The sequence below is a fragment of the Phacochoerus africanus genome, chromosome 1, assembly GCF_016906955.1.
Source record: "Phacochoerus africanus isolate WHEZ1 chromosome 1, ROS_Pafr_v1, whole genome shotgun sequence".
NCBI lineage: Eukaryota > Metazoa > Chordata > Mammalia > Artiodactyla > Suidae > Phacochoerus > Phacochoerus africanus.
The window spans coordinates 270,375,707-270,401,125 of record NC_062544.1 but is presented as its reverse complement, the minus strand read 5'-3'; positions in this window follow the sequence as shown (position 1 = coordinate 270,401,125).

Sequence of the window (25,419 nt, the reverse complement as noted above, 5' to 3'; positions counted from 1 at the left end):
AAATGGCAGTTCCATTTTCTAAGTCCCCAGTCCAAAATCCATGGAGTGAACATTTAAAACCTTGCTTTTTTCTCACACTCCACTTTTGACCATCAGCAAACCCCATATTCTCTGCCCTCAAAGAGTTTCTAGGCCCCTCTTTACTTACAGTTTCCACAGACATTCTGGTCCAAGCCACGGCTATCCCTCACTCGGTTTATGACAATGCCTCCCAATGGGTCTCCCTGCCTCCACTTCTACACTCCTCCACCTATCCTCAGTTTTGACATCAGAATGATCTTGTTAAAATATAAGTAAAACCCTGTCACTTCTTTGCTCAAAATCCTCCTTTCCAGCTCATTCAGTGTAAAAGCCAAGGCTTTGTCTGATTTGACCACTCTTCTCATTACTCCTTTCATTTCACCTCCTATATTTTTCTTTTTATTCACTCAGTTGCAGGCTTATCTGCTTCCTTAAACTTGCCAAGCATGCCACCTCCTCAGGTCCTTTGTCCCTGCTTTTTCCATTGTCTCCCCCAAGTGTCTCCACGGCAAACTCCTTCACCTTCTTTAGTTCTCTGCTCGCATGTCATCTTCTCAGCCATCTTAACATTACAAACTCCTTCCTCCACATTCTCCTTCTTGCTTTAGTATTCCCTGTAGCACTCATTGCAGTGAATATGTATATAATATACCATACGGTTGAGCTATTTTAAAATGCAAGCTCCATTAAGGAATACATTTTTTTTTCCTCTTTCATTCACTACCATACTCTAAATCCCTCCCTGTCCCCATTCCCTGTTCCATGGAACTAAAAATATTTGTTGAATGTTGAAAAAAAATAAATCATAAATGAGATTAGCACAGCCATACTCTTTCTGGCTAGAATGTATAATTCGCCCCCTCATGTTTTTTGCTTTTCGACCTGGTGAACAGGCTAGAGAGGACAATATCATTGTAAGGATATCCTAGTTTAAAGCCTAGATGGTATCCAGAAATGGATAACCAGTGCTTACAGTCTCTACACCAGATCCTACCATGCCTTAAAGAACTCTTAAGACAAGAATCCTCTTGCACCCAAAGCAAGAACAGCTACACCTAATCACACCATCAACAGAACAAAGCTGAGGAGGGACACATCTTTATCTTGCCTCTCCTTCCAACATAACACTGAGCTCTGCACTATCGCCCAGCTGTGTGCACTATCCCCTTTCTATCTCCATTTAAGCTTTGGCTCATATAAGAAATTGTCCTCCTTATTACATAATGGAATATATACAAGCTTATGTCAACAGAGTTCTTAGGCTGAGTGAGGGAGGCTGTCGGTGACGAACCTGGCAGAGAAGAGATGGAGGAGAAAAAGAGCATGTCAGTGTAAGAGGCTTGGAAATAGAGCATGAAAGACCATGTTTTGTCATGCAAGGAATTATTTCAAAGTTAAGAGAGAATTTGAGAATTTGTGCTACAGCTTTCATTTTTCTGCAGTCTTAAAAATTAATATTGGACAAAACCACCCTAGATGATTAAATAATTGTTTTCATTCTCACACAAAGTTTCTAACAGAAAGGAATGTAATTCTGATGTCCTTGGTCTCACCAGCCCAGGTCTGGAAAGAAAAAGTACATTTTGATTTTATCCATGGAATGGCACAATGACTGGGAGAGAGATATCTCAGAACATTTAGGAAAGAACAAGATCAAGAGCTAAATAAAATGGCGTGGTGTAAGTTCTGGGATACTTCATAATGAAAAAAAGCCCTAGACGGAAGAAATAGTGACTCAGATTAGGGGTTTTCAGCCAAGGAGTTAAAAAAGTGAACAATACTTGAATCACATCAAGGGGGGCTTGGGCAAAGTGGACACAGAAAGAAAAACATAAATACAAACAGATCCTAAGGCTGGTTTAGGGAGGAAGGGAAGTAAGAAGGAGTAGAAATGAAACAAGACTAATGATGAGTCCATAATTGTTGAAGCTGAATAATAGGTACATCAAATTGATGAAATTATTTTTTATACATTGCATAGAGGAAATTCTCCAAAAAAGTAAACAAACAACAACAACAAACAGGCAAAAAGAATGCAAAGTAAATCCCCCAAGTGATCAATAGTTTCTTCAAGGTACTAGGTTGTAATTCATACTCCTCCACCAGAGAGTTGGGACTCTTAAAATGTGGAGGCTCCCATTACAGCCCGTTTGTTCCTCATGCTTCAGGATCTTTAGCAAACAATCCAAATGAAATTTTATAATAATTTTATAATAACTCACTCATCTCAAGCCAATAAAACATCAGTAGCTTTCAACAAAACAAACAAACAAAAAAGAGTGGTTTGGGAGCCAAACATCCAAACATGTTTACATCCTAAGTACAGGGCCTGGGTGTCGGGGGGGATGTGGATGCGTGTGAGGGTGTGGGAAGGGAATAGAGATAAAGGGACAAATATAAAAGCTGTTAGAGAAGCTCAGAATTAGCTACTCTTTTCTGGAGGGCTCTGCCCCGCTCCAGAGGGGTCCCTGAGTGGCTGAACATTGAACTGTGAGGGTGAATGGGATTGCCACGATGATGGAAAAACAGTCAAGAATTCTGCGGACTGAGCCTTGCCTTGCACCTTGTTTGAGGGAGTGGGAGAAAGATGTAGTGACAATAAAAGGGATGAAGGACAGTAGCTGAGACGTAGGAGGGAACCCTGTGGCCTTGGTGTCCCAAGAGAAATTTCACTTGGGAGCGGCCAGTCGAAGTCACTATGTGCTACAGAGAGGTCAAGGGTGACCGATCCACAGGAGAAGAGACAATTACAAGAGAAAACCTTGGGGTCCTTAGTAGCCCTGAACTTTATTCTCATGACCTACAACGTTTGTCACATGACTGTTCCAAAATTTTTATGATCTTCCTGAGATCTGAATCATTCCCCTTTCGTTCACACTCCCAGTTTTGGCAGGATCCACCAGTCTACCTAGTGAGAGCCTCCTTACCTGTATATAATCACCCAATCTGCTCTGAATGAGAAAGTCACTGGTAACCACAGAGAATTAAATGCGCAAATATTGCTATTCTGAAACAAATTCAAGGGACATAGACTTCAGAGAAATAGACTTAGCTTGCAAGAAAGACCAGAGAAATAAAACTATAACTAAAGAGAGTAAAATTTTCTTTTCCTTGACTCGGAGTGGTTACAGTCAGTGCCACACCAAGCCATATTGGAGCCTGAGGCAAAAGGAAAACCCGAGAAACATTTAGATATTTTGTCCACCATGGAATTTTGCATTGATTTTGATTTTAAAAATTATTCCCTAAGAACATTATTTATTTTGATTGTTGAATTTTTGGTGCCTCTTAAAAGTATATCTCAAGGTGGGTGAACAAGACAAGGATTAGGAATACATAAATTTGATGGCAGAGAAGAAAACAACAAACATATACTCAAAACCAGCCTGAAAATATGCACAAGTGCAAATAAATAAGGCTATTCGGTTCTCTTTGTGGACTTAGATATCAATGTTTATTATTACATGATCTTATTCACCTAGCCAGTTAGGGACTGAACTCAAATTTGGCATCAGATTCAAAGATTTAACAGGGTGACCATAGCCTGTGACATAGTCTTTGACAACCTCTTCTGTCTAGTTAGGTATGAATTCCATCAGATAGATGCTAATGCTCCAATATCTGAATTAAGAACACACAGAGCATCCTCTAGTTAGCAGTGATGCTAGAGGATGAACAAATCCATCAAGATGAGTCATGGAGGTAAAGAAAGGACTGTGAATAAGCCCTAAATACAAGTTAGCAGAAACTAGGAAGAAAAAAAAGACTCAAGGCAGATAGTGAAAGAGCTAGTTAGTAGGAAAAGCTGAAGAAAAAGATAAAAGAGAAGCACAGATGGGGTGGGCAAAGCAAGCTGATGGTGGACCATCACTGAAGATTCATGACCCCCTGCTTCTGAGGTCTAGGGTGTGGCCTCCTAACTCCTTCCACTTTCTCTGCTTTCATAGTATTGTGGGCTGCCTCATCTTCTCTTGAGCTATCCTCTGTAAATCCCTGCTTCTAGCAATGCAAATCCTAAATAAAACTCCAAAGACAAAGGCAGAAGGAAAATGAAAGAAAAGGACCATGACTAAGACGGTTATAATCTAGACAAGTTGAGAAAGCACACCATCAGAGAGCCAATGAGTAGCAAGTCCTGTTTAGGAAGAAAGATACCTTTACATCAGCAATGGAAAGGAAAATAAATCAAATTTAAAGCCAAGGACAGTTTGAATGTGAGAGAAAGGATATGAGTAACTTCTCATTAGAAGAAGTCAGAGTAATTCCCAACTAGTGTTGGGAAGAGAACCTAGGGGAACTTTGGATAGTTTTAAGAATAGTCTAGAAATACATAAGAAATACATACGTATTTTTAAATTTTTTTTTATTGTAAGGAATTCAATTTCTCATTTAGACTGTCTGTGTTTAAATATCAAATCATAACATCTCTTTTAATATACCCGTTTTGTACATAGCGCTTCAAGCTTTTTGTCCTGGCAGACAACCCCCAAATAGGCAGAAGTTTCCTTTCTTTATTTTTTCTCTCCCTCTTTTCTGCAGTCCAGTGCGAGTTACTCCAGTTAAACAAATGCTGAGCCAAGTCCTGCTGTCAGTGACTTGCCTGCCAAACCCTCCTGAGAGACGCTCATGCTCAGTTCCAGTTGCATCAATGCTGATTTCCATGGCAATTGTGCGTAAGAATATGAGGGCAGGAACTGACCCCCGAAGTTGTGTGCAGCAGTAACTGACGGCCAAAATCTGGCCCCAAACTGAGTACATCTACTTTTAGCAGAGTAATTTGTTGATAATATCCTTTGCCAACATGACTGCTAACGCCAAGGCAATTCAGGTTAGGAACAATTATGTAAATCATGGACCAATTACAAATGTGAAACAAAATATAAACAAACAACTGTTCAGACCAGGAGCATCAGCAGTCCCCATTAGGGAACATATAAACAACAGCAAAAGAGATACAAAACTGAATTTGTCCAAGATAGAAAAGGATGTTCGGGGAAAAACAAAAAAACAAAACAGTGAAGACACAGTAAAAGCTTTGGGGATGATGGTTTGAAACTGTAGATAAATTCAACCTGTATTTTATCAAGTTTGTTAAAGTATAAATAATACTCTAATGACCTAAATTAATGTTAATAGGTGATGAATAAATTTGAAGGCTAGGAAGGAACATCTATTTTTCTCATGATATTACTTCATTTCAAGGAAGTGATCTAAGGGGCCCACCCTTTAAAAATAAAAGGCAAGAAATTACATTTCTAGAATATTGCCTGTCAAGGGATGCTTTTATGTAAAATTACCTGTCAAATAGAATAATTAATAAGAAAGTAATACAAAATCAAAACAACCTAAGATATGAGAGTCTGCTACACAGAGAGACTAAACTCTAAATTCATTAACATCAGGAGAGCCCTACTTATCTCTTAAGAACACATCTCATTAAAGTTATGTTTTGTTCTGTAATAACAAGTCCATCCTAAGTAGTTTATTGTTCCATTTGTTGTAGCAAAGCCAGTGGAATAGTCTATTATATTGTTTAAGATTAGCTTTGTTATTTTAGTCTAAACTAAACCAACATTCACATCTCAAAAAGAAATCATTTTTTGCAAAACAATAGATTAGACATCCATGTCTCCTGTTAAATCAATAAAGATAAAACACAGGGAACCATATCCATTCTTTTAGGGCAGAACATGATGGAAGATAGTATGAGAAAAAGAATGTACATATATATCTACGACTGGGTCAGTATGCTGTACAGCAGAAACTGACACAACGCTGTAAATCAACTATATGCTAATAAAATAAAACAAACTAAAACTAAGATAAAATAATATGATAGATGTTTTATATTTAGGGAAGCCTATTGCTGGATAATTTTAAAATAGGAAATATTAAAAATGATCTAAGTTGTATTAACATTACTATGCCAGCTTTTAAACGATAAAATATTGGACTTAGATATGTGACATACTTAGAATTTAACTGGGAAATTTACCCTTAAAAACAAATATGCATTTTGTTTTCTACTAATGTTTCCTTAGTCTTGACCTTAAGTTTAGTTTTTCTTCTCCATATGTGAATACAATCTAAACACACAATATGTATAAAGAAATAATAATGTCTTTAGTTTTCTTAGTTTTTATTTATTAGGACTTGCATAAACATTCTATAAAGAAGAATGTTATAGAGAAGAGATTATTCTGGGTTGGCCTGAGAGTAAAATTTGGACCAAAAAGAGAAACATAGTATTCAGTCCAATGAAAATCCTTACCAACCAGAACTACTTCATGAAGTAATGAGGTTCTGGAAGTGTTATAGATGAGGCCCTGCGGTCTTTGGTCAAAATGTTGAAGTGATGGAGCTTCGTGGTGGCCTAGTGGCTAAGGATTTCACGTTGCCACTACTGTGGTTCAGGTTCGATACCTGGCCGAGGAACTTCTGCATGCTGTGGGTGCAGCAAAAAAAGAAAAGAAAAACAATGCTGCAGAGGTGATTTCTACAATAATTTGACATTTCTTCAAACACTAGAATTCTTTGTTCGATTCCTGGCCTCACTCAGTGGGTTAAGGATCTGGGGTTGCCATGAGATGTGGTGTAGGTCACAGATGTGGCTCAGATCTGATGTTACTGTGGCTGTGGCCTAGGCTGGCAGCTGTAGCTCCAATTCGACCGCTAGCTTGGGAACCTCCATAGGCTGGGTGTGCAGCCCTAAAAAAAGAAAAAGAAAAAAAAACTTCTAATAAGCCCTGGATATGGACTATGCTGGTAAACCAGAATGGTCTAATTTAAGCTGCTCATTTTGCAAAATAGGACAATGAAAATCTCAGACTGAGGAGATTTTCCCAACACAGTTTTAAAACATATGGTCCTTTAGGATTACAAATCTAATATTCTAGAATTCAGAGGGAAAAAAAAAAAATCTGTGTAGACAAGGACACAATTCCTAGGAAAGAAATACGAAGGTATAGGTTTATATTGAGGTTTCGAATTGCAAAGATTGCAACCCACAATTCTCCAATGGGGCTTTCTGCGGACTAGTTCCACTCATATTTGTTACCTGATAGAATTATTCTTTGAAAGTACGCCCTAAGTGTGTCTCAAATTGGCTGTGATTAATGAGGGGAAGCAAGCAGATGAGAGAGCTGAGATGTGTGTGCTCTGTCTTGGACTTTCCTAACATAAGGTTATGTCTAGAAAGTTGAGTTTATTTATCTTTGCCTTCTGGTTATTGAATGTGTTACCTGAATGTTGGCGGATAAATTGTTTTGCAGAATCCTCTCAAGCAGAAATTCCAAATTTTCAGTTCTGAAGGTGGGACATGGGCAGAGGTGAGGGATTGCCACGGGAAGCAGTCATGGAAAGAATAGGGTTGAAAATAGCCATCGTAAGGGCAAAGGAAAATACTAAAGGAAAAGATGCTAAGAACTCTTTCTTCTGATTTGTATCCTTCACAGTTTCAGTGTAGAAAAGCACATTTAATAATACTTTTTTGGGCAACAGTTCCAAGGAGAGAAGGATTTTGGAAAGAGAATTGGCAAGACATAAATTATCCTGAGAAGCGGAGAAGAACAGAAGAGAATGATAAAACGTAGAGTAAGGAGATGGATGTGGTACAGAGAGCCCTAGTCTTGACCTGAAGTTTTCTTTCTGGCTTCTTTCTGGTGACGTAGGAAAGTTTGGGCAAGATTTAGTAAAGGTTTGGGAGCCAGTAGGTCATTTCTCAAGGGCGTTCACATTCTGCACTAAGCTCATATTGCAAGGATTGTCATTACATTTTTCAGACCAATTCTGGCTTTGTAAGAATGTCCCATTTATCCTGTCTTCTCTGGTACCAGTCTGGAATCTGAAGTGGCTCTGTGGTGCAATGCAGAGTCCACTGGGCCTCTACTAGTGAAAGGTGATCCCAAGGACGTGCTCAATCCCATCAGCTCTGATTGTACTTGAGGGGCAGAACAGTACAGTGCATGGCAGGAAAAGATCTGGAGACATAATACTCATGCTCAAGGGGCTGGATTAAGATGACTCGGTGTGAATGTGGACAGGTTACCCCACCATGGTTCTCATTTTCTATTCTGTAAAAAAAAGGAAAAAAAAAATCAGTCCTCAAAGGATTTGTTAAATTAAACCATGCAATGTAGTTAAAACCCTGCTTGGATTATAACATGTTTCAAATGAGGAATAGTTGATATCTTATCCCCTCATGGTGGAAAGAATGTTACCTTCTTTCTCTGGAACTAAGCACTCTCCTGGCTCCAGGAGCCCTGCTAATGTTCCATCCCTGGCCCTGTACATTAGATGGTCTTCCTTTAACAATGGCTCTGAGTTTTGGATGTTCTGTAGGGTGGGAAATTAATGCAATCCAAAGTCAAAGTGTTTTCTTGAGGGTTACTGCTTCTGTTTCTCCCAGGGATCTAAACTGGGGCAAGATTTTTTTTTTTTTCTTTTTATGGCCACACCTGCAGCATATAGAAGTTCCTGGGTTCGGGGTCGAATGGGAGCCACAGCCACAGCAACGCCAGATCCAAACCACATCTGCAACCTACACCAAAGCTTGCAACAATGCCAGATCCTTAAGCCACTGAGCAAGGCCGGGGATCAAACTCGCATCGTCGTGGTCATGATGTCAGGTTCTTAACCCACTGAGCCACGATGGAACCTGTTGGAGGAAGAGTTCACAAACAAAAAACAAACAAAACAAATACAGGTTCTAGATACTCTTTACTTTGCCCTCACCTCCAAAGTGACATCTTAACTTTCAAAAATAAAACTCCCTAGGTAGTGGCTCAGATCATTCCCAGCCCACTCACTCATTATTCTAGATAAATCAAAATGTATTTCTCCTATTCAGGCCTCCTATTCCCCAACTCCTAGGATAAGACATGTCAGAAACAATTATGAAATAAAGAAAGAAATGTAATAAGAGATCTCTATAATGCTTTAGATAAAGTTCCATTGGACAAAGTTAAACTCATCTCTAAATTAGGGTATATCTTCTTCATATTTATTAGAATCTTTTTGAGAAAGTCTCCATGATTCATTTCGGAATATTTTTCTTAGGCATTTTTTCTGACAGGACCAGTCTTCTTACATCCTGCCTTGAAAAGGGAGTTTCCTGAGCAGTGTTTTCTATAAATTCTCTTCAAAATTTTCCTACAAAGAAAATTCCCTAAGACAATGTTTCTGTGAATAAAATCATACTCTGTCTGCCAAGAATCGTCATTTTGGAAAATAAAATAAAATCTTAGCAACAATCTTCTTCTAGGCCTTAGAATCTGAAGGAACATTCTAGTGTACATAGTAGTCAGTGCCTCTTATATAAGTGGCTTCATTTTATTTTTAGCATATGATTCAAGTATAAAATAATATTGTCGGGGGCAGGATTTTTTTAAGTTTAAAAAGATCCAAATATATCCTAAACCTGTTGTGTATGTGTGTGTGTGTATGCACACACATACCCATGTGTTGGTAATTTGATATGTATCTAAGTGTACTGGTTATTTTAAATCAAGCTTGATCTTTTGAGTGAGACTGATCTAAATTCCAGTGCCGATGCTGCTACTCGTTATCGGTGTGTTCTTGATTAAGCCACTAAACTTCTGTAAGTCTTAGTTTTTTCATCTCCGAATTGGTACCCCTAAACGAAGTTGTTTGATTTATTGTTGATACAGCAATAAAATATATAAAGTCTTCTATGTAGTACCTTTCCCAAACTAAGTATAAAAATGTAAGCTAGCTATTTATTTATTTTTAAATAACTACTTAAAATAGAATGAGAAAAAAAATACAGTCTGGGGACAATCTTAGCAAGGAATATTTTGCAAAAAAAATGTTAATTTAGATGACACAAAGTTTTATGCCACTCTTTAAACTTATTGAGGTCTTAGCTGTAAATAGATCAGTTTTAATTAAATATAAATATCTTCTCATTTGTGTCTTTACTTTGGCTATTAAATTATACATACACATTTGGATATTTTCAGGTGTTTCTGAACAACCTGAAAGCCTTTCTAGCAAAAATTTACCCCCAAATTTTAACCTTTAAAAATATCATAAAGAAAAAAAAAGAAAAAAAAAAGAGTTCCCATCATGGCGCAGTGGTTAACGAATCTGACTAGGAACCATGAGGTTGTGGGTTCGATCCCTAGCCTTGCTCAGTGGGTTAAGGATCCGGTGTTGCCGTGAGCTGTGGTGTAGGGTGCAGATGCGGCTCGGATCCTGCATTGCTGTGGCTCTGGTGTAGGCCGGCGGCTACAGCTCCAATTCGACCCCTAGTCTGAGAACTTCCATATGCCACAGGAAGCGACCCTAGAAAAGGCAAAAAAAAAATCATAAACACTTCTTTATTTAAAGGAATGATGCGCTATTCAAAATCATTTTATCAGGCATGAAGTTGTTGAATTAACTTTAAATGTCAGGCTAAATGAATGCGGGAAGAAGGTAATCAGAGAGAACAGTTCATTAGCTCATGAGAAAGAGCAGTTAGTGTTGTCATGTCTGGCCTAGACAAAGTTGGTCAGATTGTCCTGCCAAGGAAATGTCGTGGGGAGGAATTATATTGTCCGGGAAAGAGTCCTAAGAGGAATGTTCCTTTAAAGTCCATGCTCAAATCTGCTATTTTCGGTATTAAGACTGTACTCCACTAAAATGAAACTGTTACTTCTGTGACATTTTACCGATAAAAGCCATAAAGATCTCCCATGAGTGACATGCTTCGGTTTGATCATAGGTAGCCTGGAAATATCAAGGGGAATGAGTGTTGAACATTGATTCTTTCTAATTTCCATATCATTAGTCTCCCCCAAACCCAGAATTTAGGATCTCTATTGGACTGTTCTGAAATTTTCCCTGAAGTATTCTCACCAGCTGCCCAAGGAGCCCTGGATGAGCTCTTGGAAAGTTACAGAATTGGACTCCCAGAGATGGGATCAGTCTTGGGTTTGGCTCCTCTTTAATGGACGAATTCCAATTGAGTTTGAAATCTCTTGGGTGTGACAGTGACTGCACTTCATCAGTGGAATATGGACACTGTGAGTCTCTGGAGCTGGAGTTGATGGAGATCCATTCTGGACTGCCTAAGGCATAATCTCCCAAATGCTTGAGAAGTTGCAGCTGTTTATGGCAAACCTATGCATTCAGGGTGAAGAAAGGAATTAAAGAACCCAAACAGTTGGTCCAGTGCATTCATCTGCGTGGAGAGACACCAGAGTTGTTTCTCAACCAAGGTTGAGGATGAGTTTTTGGAGAGATGACAGGAATCATATCCAGAGCTGATTGGAAAAGAATTATGATAGAAACTCACAGGGGAACGGAATGGAGCTGCATGGGTGGGATTAGGCAAGTCATGAGCTTCTTGCAACTTTCTAAGACAAAGTAAAGAAGTTTGAAGAGTGTGGTGGGCTTATTGCTTTCATGGTCCCAATCTATGTGCTTTGTGATGAGAACTTGCAGCCACTCCATAAAGAAATGGAGTCTGTATTCCCTCCTCTTAAATCTTGGTCCTCTCTTTGGTCAGTACACTATGTCAGGAGGAAGTGTGTGGCAATTCCTAGCCTAGTCCTCAAGAGGCCTTTTGAATTTCCACTGGCCTTCTTGAACCTTGAGCCTTAGCTGGAGAACAAGCCTGGGATAGTATCCAGAAAAAAGTTAATACAGCAGGCCTGAAACTGCTATCCTTGGAAAGACTTGCTTGCAAGATGGGCCCTGAGCTGGCATCTGAAAAGTTGGATTTCTCAAATGTCCCCACCACCCTAACTGATAAGAATTGGTCACTGGGCCTAAAATATTTGTGCAAACAATATGGTTTAGGCAGATATCTGCTTTTGTTTTGAGAGTTTGGAATTTTGGTACCTGCTTACATAACCAGCCCCTCATACAAACCCTGGGCATTGAATCTCTAATGAAATTTCCTGGTATCTAACATTTCAGATGTGTTGTCACAATTTATTGCTGGAGGAATTAGGCACAACATATGTGACTCTACTAAGAAAGGAATCTTGGAAGGTTGCACCTGGTTTCCTTAGAATTTTGCTTGTCATGCCTTTGTTTTCTGATGATTTTACTTTGTAGCCTTTTGCTGTAACAGTTTATAGCCGTGAGTTTGACCTTATGTGCACTATGGAACTTCTTAGTGAATCTCTGAATCTGAGGAGTGGCCCAGGGACCGCTGACACAGATAGCTGCCAGAAGATGGCCTCAAGTCAGCTTCATAGAGTCTTTCAATCCTCAGTAGGCTCACAGCTTGCCAACTGCCAGATATGTCAGTGAGTCCAGATGAACACCCAGAGGTGAGAGCAATTTTGGATTTGTGTGCTATTTAAGTTAAGAGTCTAGTGTTGGCCTAGCGTTGGCCAACCAAGGCCAGGAAAGATCAGGAGACCTCACCAGCCAGCCCAGAAACTTGTGAGAAGTAACAAATGATTGTTTTAACACATGAAGTTTCAGGATGCTTTGTCATTTAGCAATAACTAACTGATGGAAGAAACCTGTAAATTAAGTAGAAGATAACTGAAAGTCTTCAGAACAGAGATTAAAACTTGATTGGTAAGGGAAACAGTTGAAGAATCCTTGGTTTGAAGAATACCTAAATCCTTTGCACATTAGTCAGCAGATTAACTGAAAGAGACATTTGAAGCCAAAGGAAAAGAATTGGTTTTCAATATCACAAATAATGTTCTCTACCACTTGATATGGCCAATGCGAATTCACTTTCAGTTTTGGCATATGTTTAAATAAGACCTTCCTTGACCACTGTTTAATTTTATATTACCTCCAGCTTTGACCATGAAGCCTGGCTTTAAAGATAGTTATCCCTAAAGGCTGAGAAGTGTTTCTTGAGTGACTTTAGTAGGTATTAATACCTAAAAATTATCTTTGGCCCTGTTTTGTTGAAGCATTATTAGGTTAAAAGGTATCGAAACTATAGTTCTTTCCTTTGGTACCAATGGGATTTGTACAGTGGGGATCAACTGATGTGCACCTTTAAGTAATTTCTAATGTTACTTTGAAGATGACATTGTTTGCATTCTTATGAAATCATTCTGCCAAAATTTAGACTAAATGAAAAGGAGAGTAACAGTCTCTCATTTGCTATTTTGAAGTGGACCAAAAATGTGTATTAGATCAATATATCATTTTAAAATTAGTTTAAAATGGGAAGAACGAGACTCATCATTATCAATAAAAGCACTCGTGAAACAAAATGTGCTCTAAGAACTGTAAAACCGAGCCTGATAAATATCACTGCTGCAAATCAAAATGAGGGAAACAATTTCAATTTTTCATGGAAGACACATTTGCTGTATATTTTTGAAATCTGGGAAAAGCTATTAAGTTCACAGCATCTCATACATTTATTAGAAGCACTCTTGACACTAAATTAATTAAGAAAAATAAATAGTGAACTTCCTGGATTCACCCAAAAGTGCTTTCAGATAAATGAATTATTTCATGTAGATTAATTATACTTAACTTCATTAATCTCAACAGCTCATTTTGACCTAGGACATTAAACACATATATTTTCCCCAATAGATATATAGGAGATAAAGTAGCAAACATTGAAGGCACACTGGTAAGTCTGTTAGGGAGTACATTTCAAATTAATGGAGCAGAAATCTTAAAGTACAATGGCCTCCAAGTATATACAGTGTTCTGTATTTTGGTAGATGATTTTTTTTTCCCTTGGGTCTGAATCACATGAACTAGGTAAAATCCATCTGACTTTTTTTTTTTTTTTCTGTTAACAGCCGCAGCTGCGGCATATGGAAGTTCTCTGGCTAGGTGTCCAACTGAAGCTACAGCTACAGACCTTCCCCACAGCCAAGGTGGCACTAGATCTGGGATGAACCTATGACTCATGCTGCACTTGAGTCAATCCCTGATCTTTAACCCACTGAGTGGGGCCAGGGATTGAACCTACATCCTCACAGAAACAACCTTGGGAGTCCTCATCTGACTTTTTTTTGGAGTTGCTTATTCTACCTATTGATTTCCTAATAAATTATCTTCCTTATTAGACACCCTTTCCACAGCCATCAAATGGGACATTTAGTTTGGCATCAAATATGTAGCTTGTTAGCTCAGTTAGTAAAGTGTGCTAATATCAATGTCAGTTACAGAAATTTCTTCCTTCACAATCAAGTGGCCAGGAAGACTCTCTTCCTGAGTCCCAGGTCCTGCACCCTCCTTCTTCAGGGGAAGTGTGCTGAGCCCGGCCCTCTGCAGACACTGGGTGTCTGTGTCCCACTGAGGGGACCCCTTCCTATAGAGAGTGGGTCTGTCTCCATCTTTATGGAGCAAACATGGGCAGGGAGATCTTTGAATGAGGACGAGCCAGGGGCCTGCTTCCAAGGGTCTGGATGCGGGGCTTATGCCTCAGGTGTCTTCAGGGATGCCAACTGCCTGGACCTGGGACTGTGGGGCCCGGGGGAGTCCCTGGCACCAGAATGAGAAGCCTCAGCGCTTCGGGCACCAAGGCTTGTCTGGGAGGGGTGGTACCAGCCAGCGCTTCGTGCAGGCAAACCAGGGCCACTTCTGGATAGTTCTGACTGCACAGGTCTGATCATTCCCTATCATTCCAGAACTAGGATCTCAGCACGCAGAGGCCCTCAAGCCAGATGTTAAAACTGAAGAGAGGAAGCAGTCGGCGGCCAGGCTTTCTCCCCCTTTCCATTGGAATTTGCTTTTTACGCAGGTGAGAGGACACAGAATGAAGGTGCTCAGCTCACAATCTGTTAGATGTGAAGGGAATGAGCTCTCCTCCCTGGCTGGCAACCCACTGCGACCAAACTGACGTGCCTGAAACAAGGACCCCGGTTCAAATCCTTAGAGGATAAGAAGACATTCCAGGTGTTTCCTAACTTTAAAATCACTATTCCTAACAAATCAGAAAATATTATTTAATATTATTTAACATTATTTAATACTTGACTAGTAAAATTAGTCATCTTTCCAGACCACCTGCCCAAAGAAAGGCGTTGCTCATGAAGCTCTCCCCTTTTTCCAGCTACACAGCTTTTTCGTGTCCAGCTACACAGCTTTTTCATGTCCAGCTAAGCTTTTCCAAACATGCTGCATCCACCTGCTTTGTTGCTGAGAAAGAAAGAAAGAGAAAGAAGGAAGGAAGGAAGGAAGGAAGGAAGGAAGGAAGGAAGGAAGGACGGAAGGAAAGAAAAAGAAAGAAAGAAAGAAAGAAGGAAGGAAGGAAGGAAAGAAAGAAAGAAAGAAAGAAAGAAAGAAAGAAAGAAAGAAAGAAAGAAAGAAAGAAATCTTGTGAAACTAAAAAAAACCAGAGATTTAAATTTTTTACAGAAATCAATGCACACACATGAAATTTTAAAAGTATGCAAATTTAGGGACAGACATACGTGACTGCATAGCTCTTATACATGAAAAGATCTGCTGTGTATTTAAGACAAAGCACTATTACATATTCAAGTTTATTCTCCAAGAAACAGAAATCCTTAATTACTACAAAATGTTGTCTCACAAAGATTTTGCATTAGACCTGGATAAATACATAATTATAATAGATTAAGGAGAATTACAGGGAAAGTGGCAGTTTGAGAATCACTCTTGCCTCACTCTCTTCTGTATCCCCATGGAAGAAACTCAACTGTGAATGAAAGACAAATCACCCTTCAACGGAGATCCATGAAGTTTCTGTTTTGCTTTGTTTTGTTTTGTTAATTTTCTTGTTAGGTACTAGGAAAGATACACAGATGGAAAGTTTAATCTAGCCCCAAGATAAATGTGATGGTTAATTTCATGTGTCAACTGGATGGCACCTTGGATGAGATCAATATTCAAAATAGTAAACTTTGAGTAAGCAGGTTGCCCTCCATAATATGGGTGGGCCTCATTCAATTAACTGAAGGTTAGGATAGAACAAAAAGACAGGCCTTCCTGCACAAGAGGAAAATTCCCTAGCAGACTACCTTCTGAAATCATCAGCATCATTAGCTTTCCTACTGGCCCACAATACAGATTTGGGTTTACCAGCCTCAATAAACACATATATCAATTCCTTGTAATAAATCTCATTCTACACACATACACATCTTATTGTGTCTGTTTATCTGAAGAACCCTCACGAATACAGATTTGGTACCAAAGGATTATAGAAGAACAGAACATAAAGAATGGTGGCCTCCCTAAACCAGTAAATATAAAGGGAATCTTGAAAGCTTTAGCCAGACCTGTGTGCAACTCAGTGAATGATGGCCTTCAAAATGTGGAAAGTCTGTAATGGACTCCATGTATGTCGTGGTAGTAGTTTTCAGGCTTCAGTTGAAAACATAAATGGGACCAATTAGGCTGGCATTGGTCTTTTTAACCAGAGGTCTAATGTTAGATAGTCTGGAGTGTTGAGTCTATTATTCTGAACCCTCGGTCAACAAAGGTCACTGGCTTTCTCCCTAGGGAAGCATGAGGCCGTTTTACCAGCTTTGCTGCTCCTCTGTATCCTTCTAAAACCAACAAAGTGAGCAGGGGAGGAGTAGCCCAAATGGTCCCAGTGATAAAGTTTGGCATTATTCAAAGGCGCACAATTGAAAGTTGAACCACTTGCTGTTATTATATTCTTGCAAAAAATTAAAGTCACATTAATACTTCTTTTTCTTTGAGACCATTATGGATTCATGATTCTGGGCAGATGGCAGCATCGGTAGAGGCATAGATTTTGGATCTCCATGAATTCCCATGTACAACTAGTCAGAGCAACTAGACTGTGAATCTAAAAATTTCGATATAATCCTTTCAACAGAAGCGTCAAGCCCAAAACTCAAAGTGAAAAGAAACCTTTAACAGGAACAAGGGTTCAGGGTTTCAGCATGTGTATACAAAGAAAGGGAAAAAAAAAGAGGGAAAGATTTGTGTCCACCTTACCTGAGGAAAGAAAAATTTATAAATACCAAGCAGGAGTTTACAGGGAAGCAAGAAGGGCCAGTTTGCAAATAGCAGCTAAAATTGAGAAGGGATTATTTTTCATTCATTAATAGCCAAGAGTACAGAATTTTTCATTCATTTATAGCCAAGAGTGCAGGAATCTGTCATAAAAAGATGAAGGAGCTGGAGTGACCTGGCCTCTGAGAGCTATTGAAATGCACCAAACCAGGGTTCCCTCCGTATATGAATGTGCATGAAACCATCGGGGTAGCTTTTTTTTTTTTTCAGGCCACACTGTGGCATGTGGAAGTTCCCAGGCTAAGGGTCAAATTGGAGCCACAAATGCTGGCCTAAAAGCTGGGGAAGCTTTTAAAACAAGCATAGGAAATGCCCTCTTGTGTTTGATTTTCCATGGTAAAGGACATTTCATAAAACTATTTTCACTTCTTAACCTAATTTTTAGACATGCTATTATTCTGTGAAAATTGAAAAATTGCTTAACACTTATTAGGTGTCTACAAGGTATTGTTGTCTGCTAAAAATACAATTTCTTTTTCCTAATAAATCATTTCCCTGTGATTAAAATGACTGTACTTTTTTTCTTTCTGCTTTTACTTCACTTTAAAATTGTGAAAAACAAATAGTCCATTTAATAATTTATATTTGAACTGAACCACTTTTTTAACTCAATAAATACAGCTTTGGACAAAGAAAGCTGTCCTTGCAAGATATCTTAGAGATTGGAAAGTGCTTTCATATAAAAGAGTATCCTTGTTTCCCACAACAATCCTGTGAAGTAAGTTACATGTACATCCCTTCTCTGAAGTGTAAAAACTGAAGCCTTGAACTTCGGCAACGCCTAGGAATTAGATCACAAGTTGGACCTGAACCCAGCCCCAGACCTTCGCTTGAGCCATGAAGCTTGACAGCTCTCTATCATGTTTTCTGAGCCAAGTTTTGTGACTCATTTCATGACACATGCTCTTTCTCTATAGAACAGAATACTAGAAGTTGAAACTAACCTTGAAAAATCTAGACATTACATATAATATATACCACATATATATCACATATGTATTATGATAAACATACATGTGTGCATGCATGAGCATACGTGTGTATGTAGGACCTTATCTCTATAAGCTGGCATTTATTCATATTGAAATTGTCAAGTTTTTACAAAGGCAATTCTGAAAAGGAGAAAATTTCAACATGATTAATGTTTAAATATGCTAAATACTAGTAACACTTGACTATTTCAGCCTTCCCAAATTAGGAAACATCTTAAATCTATCAACAACTTTTGATATCTTCATATTCTAATAAATGCTAGGAAGTCTTACGAAAAAAGAGGGATGGTCACGAAGGCATAGCACTCATGGCTGCATTACTCAAATTTTCAATCCACTTAGGTCTGAGAAATCCAAGTGAGTTTGTGATTCCTCAGAATGTCTCCAAAATTATCTTAAGTGTTGAACTGGAATGGATGCCCTTTTCATTGAATGAAATGAATGTTCTTTTTTCCTATGAAATGGAAGATCTTATGATTGTATTTACATGATATCTTTTGTGATTCTGGGGTAACAGGTTTGGTCAAATGATCATCCGGTCTCTGAGTTTAAGACCAAACTGCTTAGACATGAGGGGAGAACATGTAAAAGAACCTGCAGACAGAAAGGGAAGACAAAGGTGCAGCTGGCAGGTGAGGTGGCACTTGATGCCTCCTGAAAAACTACTTCGTTGTCACTTGAAAGGAAGTATCCGTGTTCTTTGCTTTGAGGACTGAACACAGATTTCACCTCATAGGAAACACACTTCGCAGACTCTTTAGGGCAAAAAATGGTTGATAATCTTAGCCAGCTGTAGCTTCGTGGGCTGCCTGCTGCTCAGAAACACCTACACTGTGAGCGTTGCTGCCCCTCGCTGGCTGCAGAGTGGGTTTCCTCAAAGGATGGGGATCACAAAAAGTGTCTATACATTCCCTGGAGGGTTCAGGCTACTACCTTTGTAGTCTTCCGGCTGAAATAACTTCTATGTATTCCGTTGTGTATCTGGTGGAGGCATGTTTCTTTTGCTCAGTGTTGGTGGATGTGATAGACTTAAAAAAAAAATCTAGCCTGAATGAACCCTTTGTCTCTTCTCTGCTAGATAGTGTAATAGGTAAAATATGCATTTGCTGCTTTAGAAAAATAATTAGGTGAGGTAATGAGACTCATGAAGGTTGTGCTTATCAAGGCGTGAAGGCTGACGGCATAGAAAATCCACGCTTGCTCTGTCCCAGGAGGCTAACTCAGGTCACCTCGCTGGGTGGGATCAGTAGAGGTAGAAGGTATGCGTGGGAATTTGGTGCATTCCAAGCAACCCACCTCTACCGCCTTCCCCTGGGGTGATGACAACATCCCCTTTTGGGGAAGGGTTAATATTTTTAAACAATGCACGTAAGTCTCAGCTACTTCTCAGCCCCAAATAGAAAACTTAAATTCATTTTTATGGGTTCTTGCTGAGAGACACTTTTCCCATCATTTTTCTATTGCTGGCTCAGGCTAGTAAATGGGGGTGGCAGGGGAAGAGAGATAAACTCAGAAGGTATGTTTGTGAGGTCATGACAGTGGGTGAGTGTGAGTGTGTGTGCATGTGTGTGCGTGTGTGTGTGTGTGTGTGTATGTGTGTGAGAGAAAGAGAAAGCTTAGAAGAACATGCTTGTCAGAAGAGTAATGTTAACATTATTTACAACTTTTCAGAATAAATTTAATATAACTCTTAATTGCCATCTGATCTAAAAATGTTTATAAAGTATATGAATAAATAAATAGACTCATTTATTTAATTTTTTTTCTTGCTGTCCAGAGACTCGTTTTGTTTTGTTTCTTTCTTTCTTTCTTTCTTTCTTCTTGGTTTTCATTTTCTTTTATAGACAATGTCAACACCTTTGGCAATCACATCAAAAAACACCCCTAAACAGAAAATTGGGGTTTGGCAAAGCATTGGACGAATCACAGAGTAATGTTTATATATTAATAAGCCTTCATTTGTGCACTACATTAAAAGCAACAGAATTCTGTTTCCAGGGTATTACCACAGTGTGTACGTGTGTATGTGCGTGCGCGTGCGCGTGTGTGTTTAGAACTGATTCCTCCTTTAAAATGTTCGTAGCTGTTTTCATGTAATCAGTCTGGCAGTCTAAGGAGATGAATATACAATCACAAATGATTTCTGGGAGGTCAGAGAAGGGGGATGACTAAAACAACTTTTTAAAGAACCACCCAGCTTAATAGAAACAACAATAAAACCCAAAGAGTAGAGGTGTACGGCTTTAACCCTGAAAACTTTGCAATTGGTAAACTCTGGATCCTGACCACAAGTCCCTGGAGGTAAATTTCCTTTTTGCCTATCACCAAGGTCCATATGGCTCTGGCCTTTCCTCCAGCCACCCCTGAGGCCATCCTGCTAGAAATCTCCTTCTCTGATCCCGCATCTTTATCAAAGGCCTGGGCTGTGGATGCAGGATTGGCTACAGCATATGTTAAGATCCACTGCAAAATGAACACAAGAGGCCCCCCTCACTGAAAAATTATGAAGTTCAAGAGGATGAACTTTGGCCTTTGTTAGAGTGTGGCCCCATGTGACTCTAGTCACATGGCCTCGCCTGGATGGTTTTACTGTCTTCCCACTGGATTATGTTCTAGTTAGTGCCTGGCTCCTTCTCGGTCGTTGCTGACAACCCATCTCTATACTTGTTGGTATCTGTTCAGTACTACTCTGCCTGGTCTCTTCCAATAAGATTTCAATTCATCTCTGAATGACACTATGACACACATTCATGGGTAGCTCTAGATCAATATTCACAGCATATCACGTTTGTTTGGCTTCCCAACATCCTAACACATTTCAGGTTCTTATCTTGTCTTGTCTTGTCTTTTTTTCTTTTCTTTTCTGTTCTGTTCTTTTCTTTCTTTTCTTTTCAGGGCCGCACCTGCAGCACATGGACGCTCCCAGGCTAGGGGTCAAATTGGAGCTGCAGCTGAAGCCTACACCACAGCCACAGCAACACTGGATCCAAGCCACATCTGCAACCTACACTGCAGCTTGCAGCAACATTAGAATCTTAACCCACTGACTGAGGCCAGGGATCAAACCTGCCTTCTCACAGACTCTATGTCGCAGGTTCTTAACCCACTAGGCCACATCGGGAACTCCATCCCAGTTCAATTTCTAATGGGCTAGTCCACCACTGCTCTCTCTTCCCCACACTATCCAATAGGAACAAGACAGAAGTAGACATTTATGTGTGTTTCCCCATATCTGTCAATCAATCCCCAGCCACAGGCAAATCCTGAAGGATGTAGAGAAGGTTAGATTAGAGTGAAAAACCGCAACTTGCTTTGGCTGTCTGAGTTTGCCTGAATCCACTTTAAGTGAAGAGCTTTTAGTCAATTCTGTAATCTCCACTTGAAAAACAGTTTAGAGTCATCAAGTAGATACAGTTTGGATGTTACTTTTTACTCAAGGGAAATTAAAATTGTACTTACCAAGTATTGAACATGTGCTAGAAACTTTGACACTCCATCTCGTTGGGTCCTTAACAATCCTGTAAACTAAGTTTTCATATTTTCCAACAGTGAAAAGAAGTATAATATCAAGGTCATGGATAATTCCATTATTGACAACAAAACTAAATTGCTCAGAGAGCCCCTATTGGAAAGCACTGGATGAATGGCTAGATTCACCTTCTAAGCCCCTCTTCCTCTTCAGTGATGGGAATTTGGCCACCCTTCATGGTGCCACCCAGGTTTGGTGTTCCTTTTGTCATTGTCAACGCCTTCTATTCTTGCTGTCTGTGTCCTGAGATGGGCAAATCCACAATGTAGTCTGATCTGCTCTAAATCTACATTGCCAGGGGCAGAACCCTTTACTGCTGAGGCTGGGTTGGAAGCAAATTCCACGATGATTAAAGGTGGGATTCACTCACCTCCTTACCCCACAACTCAAATTCCTTTAGCCTCTTAGAATATCTGTATTCTGAGCCCTGAGGCTAGTCAGCACTTTTTCCAGTACGAAGTGGGCTTCCACTCCTTGCCTTGTCCCTCTCCATCTTTCATAAGGGGAGATTCACTCTATCTGCCCATTATTTATCTCCAGTGGTCAGTCCCTGCCTTCACATAAACAATCACCCGATCACTCCCACTAGGGATGCAAATTTGGTTCTACTCTTTAGGAGACTTCCTTGCCATGTGACAGATGCTCCAGGTGATACAGACATTAAGCTGCTGGCCCAAAATATAAGTTTGGGTCTGTGTCCCTTGACGAAGCTTTTCAGTTTTTCACACCGTTTTTCACTGCGAGGACGTGCCAAACTGACGTTAAGGTGAACTCCAAGATCCTCATGGCCTGGTATTCACACCCTTGTGTAGGCCCTCCACCAGCTCGTGGGTGGAATCTGGGACCTGCCGCAATAGAATGTGGCAGAGGTGATAGAAATTCCTGTCTTGAGTAGGTTAAGTTTTGAGGCAAAATTGATAGAATGTCACTCTCTTGGTTATCCTACATTATGTAAGACTTTATCCTGGTAGATGACTGGCTATGGAGTCCCTCTCTCTGTTAGGCTTCTCCTGAGAAAAATAACCAATAGGATGTGGGTGTGTGTGTGTGTTTTGTATAAATAGATAGAAAGATGATAGATAGATAGATAGATAGATAGATAGATAGATAGATGGTTGGAAGGAAGGAAGGAAGGACGGATGGACGGATGGACAGACGGATGGATGGATAGATAGATAGATGGATAGATATGTAGATAGATGGATAGATAGTAGACAGACAGGGATTTATTATAAGGAATCGGCTTATGCAGTCATGAAGGCTGACAAATACAAATCTGCAGTGTGGACTGGTAGACTGGACGCTCATGGGAACCTATGGTGAAAATGACATTAGAAGGCAGTCTGTTTTTATTTCTGTTTTTTGCTTTTTAGGGGCTGCACCTGCAGTATACAGATGTTCCAAGGCTAGGGGTTGAGTCATAGCTGCAGCTGCTGGCCTACACCACAGCCACAGCAACACGGGATCTGAGCCACATATGCAGCCTACACCACAGCTCACGGCAACACTGGATCCTTAACCCACGAGCAAGGCCAGGGATTCTAAGCTTGCATCCTTATGGATACTAGTTGGGTTTGTTAACTGCCGAGCCACGACAAGACCTTGGGAAATGCTTTCTTATCTTTGTCCCTGTAGTCAGAGAGCTGAAGCAGATGAGCCCTGCGTATCTATTCTCTGGGATTCTATGACTCTTTGGACAAACATTTGACTCATAGCATCTTGCATCCAAGAAAATAAAGTAATTCCAAAGGTCAGTCCCAGGCAAGTACAATACATAATACTCCATATTCTCTCTGGGTCAAAAGGCTGAGGTGAGACTCAGTGGTGCTGTAAAACCTTGTGACACTACTGTACAGAGATCCAGTACCATGCCTGGGAAATATTCTTCAATGAGCCATGGCTCAAAGGAGTTCCTTGAGTATTTTGAAGCCTTATGTCATTGCACTCTATGCTAAGTCTGCCAACTGGTAACATCAGATTACCCAGCTGATAAAAGATGTGGATCTTCCTTAATTGCTTTGATTCTAAAGCTCTAGGCACATATATGTACATTCATTTGCAGACTTTCATAATCCTAGATAAGTCTAATTTAGGAGCTTATTTATGCATTCAACCCACAGGTTGGTTCTACTGCTTTTGAAATAGAACTTAACTATGAGTCTGCCTTTCTCCCTTAAATTCTTGGCAAAATAAGAGAAAGTTGATCTTTTTCTGTGTCTTTAACCATGCTGACTCTTTCATGTAGCTGGAAGCAGATAAAAACAGGCTGTGAGCACTCTGACCCTTTCAAAGCCATCACTGAGGGACCTGCTCACTTTATTCTAACCATGAACACCTTTGTCTTTCAAGATCGGAGATCTGCAAGGATACAGTCAGCAACATCTGCTTCAGTGGGGGATGTTGTCATTGAATTGGGCTCCCTGTTTCCAGTATAAATTGGTGGAGGAATGTGTGAGGCCACATGACAAAACGTAAGGATTAGACAGGTGGCTGTAGTTACTGTGGTTAGCAGAAATACCGTAGTGGTAGCCACAAGGTTTTAAACTAAAGGATCTGTGGCAGTGGTTAAATTAATTATTGATTCATAAAACTCAATTGAGTGGAAAGCATAACAGTGTCTCACCTTATCTAAGTAATTGAAAATGTAAAATGCCTTAGATCTACTGAACAGAGATCATATCAGAATTATAATGATAAACTGGCCCAGCTCATTACCTAATTTCCAGATTTATACCATATAACAAACCTAGGGATCCTAGAGTAAGAGGAATACGAGTACCCTCAAAAATCCTGTGATACTGCCATAGTATATACTATTGTTCTTCCTCTTAGCCTTTCATATGGAGACCTGCAGCTGTGTATTAGGATGAAAATACATTGGTAAGTGGAATGTCCATGTCTTTTGGTGATTATTAGACCTAAGTTAATGGGTCCTTTGTGGACCCTGACACTGTGATGGGCCACCAATTAGAGTTGGAGTTTAGGGGTACTTTGAGCCAAGTCCATTTTATACTGGGGCCAGGAGTTCCTTGAGTTTGTTCATTGCACCCTGCAGGAGAAGAACACAGATCCTAAATGCATAATTAAAAATAAAATCCCTAGATACCATTAGCTCCCTGAAACATGGAGTAAGACCCATTATTGTGAGAAAGCTCACAGACGTCTGCTCCTTCTCACAAGATGAATAAACCAAAAATAATACGACATCCTTCAAAAGTTTAAGAGATGAAGCTGTGGTAATTTGTACACCACATCCTCATGTAACTTGCCTGGATGTCATGTGCAGTTGGCAGATATAACTTGAGCCAGGAATGTAGATTCACCTTAACTAAAAATGGATGGTGACTTAAACTGTGATCAGAGCTCAGATTTTTCCTTTTACTGTGATAAATCAATGCAGTTGCTTCTCTATATCAGAGAAAAGACCTCCAGAGCAATTTCTTTCCATTTGTCAGAAACGACAATGCATTTTCACTCTTCAGGTTAGGAGTATATCCGTTTTCTGCCTCTGTTACAACTTACTTCATAGGGACCTTGATTGTCTCATCGCCCCACAAAATATAGGCTGGTTCCCTCTATTAATGAAAGAGGACCAACTGTACCTGGTGAGCATGAAGCAGCAATCACCCGTGGTTCCTTGGTAAGACAAATATGAAGCAGCATAGGATTTCACAAAAACTCAGAAATCTGCCCCTTCAAGGAAGTGTTAGAAGATCCAGGGTGCTGGAGAAAATAAAAATATACCAGTACAATGTGAAATAGAATTGTTTCTCTTCTTGTACCACTGTACTCTAAGAAGGAGGTACAATGATGTTTATGCTTCTTTTGTTTAGGGCCACACCTGTGGCACATGGAAGTTCCCAGGCTAGGGGTCAAATTGGAGCTGCAGCTGCCAGCGTACACCACAGCCACAGC